Here is a 6,595-nt window from a genome sequence, read left to right on the forward strand (position 1 = left end):
GGTCCCAGTTGTCTCCAGACAGTTTCCACGTTGTCTTTGGCACACTTAAGCATTTTGTGATATTTTCATTTCTCAGTTTTTCTTACGTTTCTCACAGCCAGGGCTTTTAGGGAGATGGAAGTTTTATGTCTAGATGAAACACCAAAAGTGTAGCCCGGCTTTCCGTGAGCGCCTCCAGAGGATGTCTTACCTCTGCATCCTCAAAAGACCAGCAGAATTTCGTCTGCCTCGTAAATGCTAGTTACCGGTTGATGGTTTTCTTGAGTTATTTGCATGCTACTTATGTCATTTGCATACCGTTTATCTTTCCATTTGTATCTTCTGCATCGTCTTCTTTCATCTCCTCCCCCCGCCCCCTTTTCATCGCCCGTCATTTTTAACCTCCTTGAGCTGCAGTTGGTTGTTCGTGGGATAGTTTAAATGTCTCAAACTTGAATGCGGTCACCGTTGGGCCCGCCCCATAAAGTGGAGGTATCTTCAGACGAGGGGACTCCTCTCTTATACTCATAGAATGTCAGAGAAGGAAGGGAACTAGAAAAGATGACTTTAGGTCCAAACATCTCATTTTACAGATGATAAAGGGAACTGAGGCCTAAAGAATCTTAAGCGGCTTAACAGGAGTCACGTGGTTAATAAAAAAGCGTTTGCCAGCCAATGTAGTAGTCTGTCCTGAAAGAGAGTTTCAGTTGCCTGGGGTCAACTGCAGTCCAAAAATGTCAAATGGAAAATTCCAGAAATAGTTTCTAAGTTTTAAGTAGCTGTAGTTCTGGGTAGCATCCAAGAAATCTTTAGCCATCCTACACCAACCATCCCTGGAAATGAATCATCTTTTTGTCTAGCACCTTTTATACACTACCTGTTAGTCCAGAAAAAAGACATGGTATATTTAGCTTTGGGTACTACTGCAGCGTGTGAAAATCCCATGGACGGAAGAGCCTGGTAGGCTGCAGTCCATGGGGTCGCCAAGAGTCGGACACGACTGAGCGACTTCACTTTCACTTTTCACTTTCATGCATTGGAGAAGGAAATGGCAAGCCACTCCAGTGTTCTTGCCTGGAGAATCCCAGGGACCGGGGAGCCTGGTGGGCTGCAGTCTCAGGGGTCACACAGAGTCGGACACGACTGAAGCGACTTAGTAGCAGCAGCAGCAGTTTCAGGCATCCACTAGGGGTCTTGGAGCATATCCCTTCTGGGGTTCTTTACCACTAGCCACTTGAGAAGCCCCAAGTGGAGACTGCTGCTGCTGCTGCTGCTAAGTCGCGTCAGTCGTGTCCGACTCTGTGTGACCCCATAGATGGCAGCCCGCCAGGCGCCCCCGTCCCTGGGATTCTCCAGGCAAGAACACTGGAGTGGGCTGCCATTTCCTTCTCCAATGCATGAAAGTGAAGTTGCTCAGTGGTGTCCGACTCTTCGCGACCCCATGGACTGCAGCCCACTAGGCTCCTCTGTCCATGGGATTTTCCAGGCAAGAGTACTGCAGTAGGGTGCCATCGCCTTAGTCTCTCCAGTTTGAAACCTCCTCCTATTCTTTTTCATCCTTTTAAAAACCCACCAAGTTAGAGTGTGTTTATAAGATACATCCTGCCCAGAAATTACTGATACAATGGTAAGCAAAAGTAATAACTGTACTTGATATGGTGGAAAACCTTGGTTCATTGAAGTTTTATAGACAGGTCTGGTGATCTGGATACAAATTTCTAGTCAGTTACTTTACCAGCTAGATGACCTCAGTCAAGATAACCTACGGGCTCTCAGGTTCAATCTCAGAATCTTTAAAATTGGGGTGGTAATGTTTACCACATCAAGGTTGAAGGTTGATAGTGGTTTAATGTACAAAAAAATGCCTATCCACTTTTGCTTCTTGGAAACACTTGGTTTCCCCTTTTTCCAAAGGGCTTTATAGGAAAAAAGAACCACTCCTCATAAAAGGCAAGAGCACTTTTTAGACTGGTAATGCAGTAGGTACAATAATGCCTGTCATAGAGGTCCACATTCCAGTTCCTAAAATCTGGGACTATGTTACCTTATATTCCAAAACAGACTTTGCAGATATGATTAAGTTACGGACCTTGAAACAAGAACCTTGAATTCTGGATTTCCTGGGGTTGGCCCAAAGGAATCACAAGAGTCCTAACAAGTGAAAGAGCAAGTCAAGAATCTGAGGAGATCATGAGGATAAAAGTAGTTTCTGTTCTTTCAGGACACGTAAAAATCATTTCAAGATTCTGACTTCTATTGCTACCTGTGAAACAGCTCTTAGTGTGACTGTTATTTTGAAGGTCATTGGAATTTTTTCCCCCTTTGGCTGCTTTAAAGATTTTCTTTCTGTTAGACTTTGGTTTTCCGCCCTCTTACTATGTATGTCTGGAGGTGTATTTCTTTTTATTTATGATGCCTTGAATTCATTGGGCCTTTTGAATATATTGATTGATGCCTTTCGTGAGTTTTGAAAAATTCTCAGATATTACCTATTTTAATATTGTTTCTGCCCCACTCTTTCTTCTCTCATATAACTCCATTTAAATGTTTGTTAGATCTTTTCTATCCACTATTTCTCTTACCTTCTCTCTTTTATTTCATACATCTGTATCTCCCTATGCTTCATTTTGAATAGCTTTTTCTTTTTCTTCTGGGTTACTAATTCTTTCTCCTATAGTGTTAAATTCATCTACTGAACTGTAATTTATTTTTTTTATTTTTTTTTAATTTTAGGTTCTAGAACTTCTATTTGATTCTTTTTAAAACTTAGGTTCATTTTAATGGCATCAATTTTTTTTTTTTTTTTTGCTCAAACTGTCAATCTTAGGTTTTGTCTCTTTGTATATAGTAGACATCACTGGTATACGGTTTTGGTCTCTGATAATTCCATAATCTGGAGTCTTGTTGTATCGGTTATTGCTTCATTGTTCTAGTTATTCTTCATTGTGCTGATTCTCACTCATGTTGTCTTGTTACCTGACTGTAAGCTGGGCATCGTAATTGAAACATTTGAAGAAATAATGTGAGATGTATATGATTTTCTTCCATGATTGGAAGATGATTTTCATTTTCTTTGAGGCATGTTGCAGTACCAACAAACAGGATCACCCTAACCCAGGGGACTGGGGACCTTGGGGAGACTGCTTTAGTTTGGCTGGCCTTTACTTCCCAGGGTACTGCCCTTGTGAAGACCAGCCCAAAATGTGGTATACCAAAATCATCACTTTAAATACATATATATATATATATATATATATATTTGTTTGGCTGCATCAGGTTGGTGCACATAATTGCAGCACAAAGGCTTAGTTCCTTCATAGCATGTAGAATCTCAGCTCCTTAACCAGGGATTAAACCCTCGTCCTCTGCACTGCAAGGCAGATCCCCAACCACTGGACACCAGGGAAGTCCCGAAAATCACCCGCTGTTGACGGGTCCAGAATTACACTTTTGACAGATCCAAGACTCCATATTTTGTTCTTCTAGTTGTCAAAAGTGGGGTTCAACCTCTCGGTCATCTCTTTTGAATCTAAAAATGTCCCCCAGGGGAGAATGAATACACACACACACACACACACACACACATATATATATATATATGGCTGAGTTGCTCCTGCTGTGCACCTGAAACTGTCATAACATTGTTAATTGGTTATACTCCAACATAAATTAAAAAGTTTTAAAAAATTAAAAATTTTTTAAAAAGAAGAAATAAAGAAAAAAAGAAAGAAACAAAAATTAAATTAAAATGCCCCCTAGGACAAAAGCACTATGAATGTATAGACACTATTCCCTTCTGCTTCTTGGTCAGGTAATTCCTAACTCACTTCTTGGTTAGCTTTTTGATTATTTTATTTTTAAAAATAATTTTTATACAGTTTTGTTTTCTTAATTTTAATTTTTTTGGCCATGCTGAGTGGCTTGCAGAATCTTAGTTCCCCGACCAGAGATTGAACCCTTATCCTTGGCAGTGAAAGTGTGGCATCCTAACCACTGAACTGCCAGGGGATTTTTATATGCAGCTTTTAAAGGTTACTTCCCATTTACAATTATTACAAAGTATTGGCTATATTCCCTGTGCTTTAAAATATATCCTTGAGCCTATCTTACACCCAGTAATTTGCATCTCACATTCCCCCAACTTTTCGATGATTTAAAAATGTTGTTCCAGGGTACTTCCTTATTTGGCCACAAAATGGCATTGTAGTGAATTACAAAGGAAAATACATAATAATAATGACAGCAGTGACAAACTCTGTGGCTTATTGAGTATCTTCTACATAACAGTCTCTTTGTTAGGCATGTTACAGTTGTTATTGTACATAGATGAAAGATAGGAGACTTGGGTTCTTGTACTGGCTTTACAACTGATTAGCCAAGTAACCTTAGACAAGTCCTTTCCCTCAAATTCTCCATGAAGGTCCCTCTCAGTTCTAAATTTCTGTTGTTTAAAGCTACAGAGAATTCTCTGAAAGTTCAAGGTACCTTGTGACAATCGTGTATTAAATATCGTAGAGGAGTTTCCTACTGGCCCACCTGCATTCGTTTCCTATTGCTGCTGTAACAAGTTACCATACATTGAGTGACTTGAAGCAATGCAAGTATCTTATCTTACAGTTTTGAAGATCAGAAGTCTAAAATATATCTCACTGGGCTAAAATCAAGGTGTTGGGAGACCTGCATTCCAGAAGGCTCTAGAGCAGCGTTCCCCAATCTTTTTGGCGTCAGGGACTGGTTTTGTTGAAGACAGTGTGTGTGGTGGGGGTGGGACAGGGATGGCTCAGGATGATTCAAGCACATTGCTTTCATTGTGCCCGTTATTACTATTACATTGTGAGAATGACGTAATACGAGCGCGGGGGCGCGGCTGTAAGTACAGATGAAGCTTCCCTCACTCTCCCACTGCTCACCTGCTGCGTGCAGCACAGTTTCTGACAGGTAACAGACTGGTACCTGTCTGTTGCCCAGGAGTTGATGTTGCCCAGGAGTTGAGGACCCTGCTCTAGAGGAAAATTCATTTTCTTGCTCTACCCGTCTCCTCGAGGCTGCCCACATGCTCTCTTTATAACCCCCTTTCCACAATCTCATCACTCTAATAATATAAATAATATAAAATTAAAATATATAAGATTAGCAAAGGGATTAGAAGAGAGATCGTATTCTAAGATTCCCTATACATCTGCTTTTTCTCTGTATGGAAGAACCTTCTCTCCTTTTCCACGCACATGGTCTTGCAACATTGGCAGCCTCAGCTGCAGAATTCAAATAACCACTATTCAAGAAAATGGCCATCTGTCTTAGTTTCAATTATAAAACCTAAGGAGAAAGCAACTGTTTAGCACAGCTGTAATAGAAGTCTACTCCTAGTCCAGCCAAGTTTGTCTAAGGCAGTGGGGTCCCAGAGTAACAACTTGGCTTACAATTTCTACTGTGTGAGTTAGGGAAGTGTGGAGACTTGTGAGCGAAAGATGGTTGTTTTGAACCAAGCGGACACTCCACTTGTTATCTAACACATTCCTCTTATTGAATGACATCACATAGACAAAAACCTGATGGTTGGAGACAGCAAATCCAGTCCATAAATACTTAACACAGGCTATCATTCTTACTTACCCCAAATAAGTCAAGGCCATGACCTCTACAGAAACATGATTTTGGTTCTAACATACTACAGGTCATAGTTTAGCCCTATGGTCCCCAAACTTTTAAAAATACCTACCCCTATTAGTATATTTTAAAACATGCAGCCATAAAATATGAAAATATAAATATTATTTTATTGAGACATGTTATATTGACATCAGACTTAAATTGAAGAACGTGGGGAAAACCACTGGACCAGGTATGACCTGGTATGATTTGATTCAGGGATGACCTAAATCAAATCCCTAACGATTATACAGTGGAAGTGAGAAATAGATTTAAGGGACTAGATCTGATAGACAGAGTGCCTGATGAACTATGGACGGAGGTTCCTGACATTATACAAGAGACAGGTATCAAGACCATCCCCATGGAAAAGAAATGCAAAAAAGCAAAATGGCTGTCTGAGGAGGCCTTACAAATAGCTGTGAAAAGAAGAGAAGAGAAAAGCAAAGGAGAAAAGGAAAGATATATTCATTTGAATGCAGAGTTCCAAGGAATAGCAGGGAGAGATAAGAAAGACTTCCTCTGCGATCAATACAAAGAAATAGAGGAAAACAATAGATTGGGAAAGACTAGAGATCTCTTCAAGAAAATTAGAGATACCAAGGGAACATTTCATGCAAAGATGGGCTCAATAAAGGACAGAAACAGTATGGACTTAACAGAAGCAGAAGATACTAAGAAGAGGTAGCAAGAATATACAGAAGAACTGTACAAAAAAGATCTTCATGACCCAGATAATCATGATAGTGTGATCACTCACCTAAGCCAGACATCCTGGAATGTGAAGTCAAGTGGGCCTTAGGAAGCATCATTACAAACAAAGCTAGTGGAGGTGATGGAATTCCAGTTGAGCTATTTCAAATCCTGAAAGATGATGCTATGAAAGTGCTACACTCAATATGCCAGCAAATTTGGAAAACTCAGCAGTGGCCGCAGGACTAGAAAAGGTCAGTTTTCATTCCAATCC

Source organism: Bison bison, unplaced genomic scaffold (assembly GCF_000754665.1).
Source record: "Bison bison bison isolate TAMUID 2011002044 unplaced genomic scaffold, Bison_UMD1.0 scf7180017864163, whole genome shotgun sequence".
Taxonomy (NCBI): domain Eukaryota; kingdom Metazoa; phylum Chordata; class Mammalia; order Artiodactyla; family Bovidae; genus Bison; species Bison bison.